The following is a 3,749-nucleotide window of genomic DNA, read 5'->3' as shown; positions in this document are numbered from 1 at the left end:
TAGTGTAATCCTGTCTCCACCACTCAAATGGGCATTCTTCATTTGCTTTGTTATTTTTCTTTGAACATACTTGGCATAGATGAGAGACTTTAGAGATTTCTTTTTTTCTCATGTACTCTTGATTATCTGCCTTTTCGAGTGACATGTCATTTTTGAATGAGAAGAGTTTAGAAATTGACTATATGTAGGTCCAGAAAGCTCATTCAGGATTTTTAATTTATTGTGTTTTGATAAGTTCAAATGTGTTCAAACGGCGGTGTCAGCTGTCCTAGCTGTTGGCTTGGAGTTATCTTATGGAAATTATGGGAGCTGGTCTTCAGGACATCTTTAGATGTTTTTACGTTACATTTCGTTGCCTAGGGCTTCTATTTTTGTTGTGTTTTTGCTTGCATATTACTCTGTTTTTTTATGTTCTTTGGTGATAGATTCTATTTAATTAGTTGGGTGTGCATGCTGACTTGTGCTGATTAAGTTTTAGCACTGCATTTCTTAAAAATAACAGAAAACAGGGATAGTTTATTCATTGGGTTGAAAATTTTTTGTTGGATCTAAAATTGGGTTTGGAAATAGGTAGATAAAATTGGGCTTGCATTATGGAACCGTTTTATGCACATGATTTCTGGACTACAAGCACATCAGTTTTAATGATTTGGCTATGTGCAAGAAACCAGAAAATTAAAATACTATAGTTAATCTAATGAATAAAGAGAAAGAAATACTCAATCTTGAGTTCCAAGTTAAATTGCAAATCCTAATTATGAAGATGGAATTGAAAAATAAATGTAGTTGCAAGATTTCCTCTTTGGCTTTATCAGCCTTAAATGGAATTGAAAAATAAATGTAGTTACGATTGTAATTGTTTTGTAATCGTAACTTTTCCTTTATCAGCCTTAAAAGGTTTCATCTGATATGCCATGGGAGTGATTTCTTAAGCTTTTGGGAAGTAGTATTCATACTAACAGCAATGAATTGAGTCTATTGTAATTCCCTTGGGATACACGTCCTTCCTGGTTTGATTTTGGTTTTTTTGATTGATTTTTCTTGGCAGGAAAATACGGAGTCTTTGTCTGATAAGGAGAAGACCTTGTTATCCCTAGCAAAGATGGGGTATACGGTGGAAGAGGCGTCAATAGCTATGGATAGATGTGGTGCATATTTGATAATATGTTTGTTTTATGCTATTTTTGGTTTTGATATTGTTTGTTCCGGAGATCATTCAAGTTTTTGGATTTATATTCTGCCACATGTATCTTTCCATGTATGTTTTGTTCTGTCCATTATCTGTCAACATGTGAATAGTTGGTTGTGGTTTCTTTTTGTTTTGGTTGTTAAATTTTGTTGTCATAATCTGCATTCCATTTCCTCATGGGACTTGCTACTTACACTGCATATTTTTGTTGAAGCTGCTTTAAAGAATGATGTCTGAATTTCCTGGGTTCTCTTCTCTTTTTGTGTGCTTTGCTGAGAGAAAGAATTAGGTCTCCTTCCATTTGATTCCTAAAGCATATTCTGACCTTTATTTTTATTTTTATTGTGAATGGGTTATTATTGTGAGACACTAGATAACTACATTATTTACTTGATATCTTTTCTCACTGCACTGGTCTTTGATGCTTTATGTTACTATAGTTTCTAGCCAAGAAGTACGGACACTTCTCGTGTTCATTTTGGACATGTGTCAGACATTGACACTCGTCGGACACTTCGTGAAGTGAGTTGAACATACATGCAAACATGTCTTATTATTTTTTAAATTCTTTTAGACTTGGACACGCTTTACATGCTTGGGAGACACACATGAAACGCATTACAAGCTTGAAGAAAATAACTTAGGATTCAATGATAAAAGAATAACAATCTCTCCTACTGTAGACTTTAGGAAATATTGTTACGTTGTACTCTTTTATTATCTTTGAATGAAATATTCAAATATGTCATATGTTAAAAGTATATATATTGTGTCCCCCACATGTCATATCATATCTTGTATTCTTTTGTCCATGTTGGTGCTTCTTTGGTTTCTAGTGTCTTGTAAATTGCACAAGCATGTTATTATAATGAATCAAAGAAGATTGCAATTGGTTTTTTTGGTACATAGCCACACCTTTCTTATACTCTGAAACCCTGTCAAACTTAAATTAATATACTGGACATCTTACATTTCCATCTTCCACTGAATTGTGATACTGATTGTCATGTATATACTCGTTTGGGTCCTGTTAACCAGTTATTTCTGCTGGATGATATTGCTAAACTTTGTCTATCCTCCTGTGTGTTGTAGTTGCTCATTTCATTAGATTTAATCTTTCTCTTAATAATGCCTGTAAAATATTGCAGGTCCAGATGCCTCAATTGATGAAATAACAGATTTTTTATGTGCTGCTCAAATGGCAAAGGCAGCAGATTATCTACTACCTTATGATGATAAGTTTTTTATTTTTTATTTTAATTTTTTGTATTTCTTCCCCATAATGAAACATCAGGTTTTCAATTAACCCCTTTTCATGATAGGGGAATAAATTTTTACGGCTTTTATAGTTTGTTTTTTAATTACTAATGCACCAGGATCCTTGTTTTTGCTTTTATTTTTTTTGTTAATTCTGTTCATACTGCCATTAGTAAATCCTCTGCGTAATTGATCTTTTCTCAAATTTCACAGCCGAAGCCAAAGAGGAAATTTTTTGAGAGAGAATTGTGGAAAAGGAAAAATAAATTTTACTTTTAAATACAAAATGAAGGAATTTAAAAAATATATATTTAATTATGTTATTACATTTTTTTTGACGAGTCTATTTGGTTTCAAAAGATTTAGTAACTTTTTATTTTCAGTTGCCCCCAATAAACTCAACTCATATGTTATTTTATTTTTAGAATTTCAATAGTTGGGATTTCACACTTTGAAGAATGGCTCTGTCTCTCTGAATTTATATTGTGTTTAACTACTTAGCATTTTATAGTATGAAGGAACGTGGTTGAGTTTGATATATGTTTTTGCAGATTTTGTTGAGGGAATAGTTGATATGATCGAGCGGGTGGTGTTGGTAGCCGAAGATTATGTTGCTCTTTTTTTTTTTTTTTTTTTTTTAAGATTTGAATTTTTTAGTACACTGTATTTAAGGATGGTTAATGGATAATGTTTATTATAAATTTAATTAATTTGTTAATTTTGTTATTTTTCATTAACAAAAAATTGTTTGGTGCTTGTAATTAATTTTTTTGTTGTAGCAAATTCGTATATGATTTTTTTTAAGAAATAATTATCTGTGACAGTAAAACATAATTATCGCAAAAAAGTATTTTTTTTAGTAGTGTTATACTGTCGTAAAAAATAGAAATTTTATTATTTAAAATAGAAAATTTATTATTTTTTAATATTTTTTGCGACGGCATTACACTGTCGCAAAAATAGAAAATTACATATTTTTATATTTTTTGCGACGGCACCACACCGTCGCAAAAAAGTAGTGTTTTTTTAAAAAAAAAGACTATTGGCGACGGTATTTTTTTGCCGTCTCAAATAACATTTTTAGCGACGGTAAAATAGGGCCGTCGCAAAAAAGTCAAGAAATTTTAAACGTTATTAGCGACTGCACGGTGCCGTCGCAAAAAGGCAAAAAATGCCGTCGCAAAACATTAGCGACGGCATTTACCGTCGCAAAAACTCTTTTGCAACCCCTGCAGTTGCGACCCCCTCTTGCCGTCGCAAAAAGTCATTTTGCCGTCGCAAAAAGTATTAGCGACGGCATTAG

At 32.1% G+C, this 3,749-nt stretch overlaps 1 long non-coding RNA gene across 1 annotated transcript; it reads left to right on the top strand.

Moving 5' to 3' along the window:
* Window positions 1-397: 397 nt before the first annotated feature.
* Window positions 398-3,172, top strand: LOC145796731 (uncharacterized). The gene is made up of 2 exons (XR_014337227.1): window positions 398-1,148; window positions 2,338-3,172. It is a non-coding gene; the product is annotated as an uncharacterized LOC145796731 (long non-coding RNA).
* Window positions 3,173-3,749: the final 577 nt, after the last annotated feature.

Source organism: Camellia sinensis, chromosome 8, assembly GCF_055761805.1.
Source record: "Camellia sinensis isolate YWXY chromosome 8, ASM5576180v1, whole genome shotgun sequence".
Lineage (NCBI taxonomy): Eukaryota > Viridiplantae > Streptophyta > Magnoliopsida > Ericales > Theaceae > Camellia > Camellia sinensis.
This window is presented reverse-complemented; position numbering and strand designations above follow the sequence as displayed.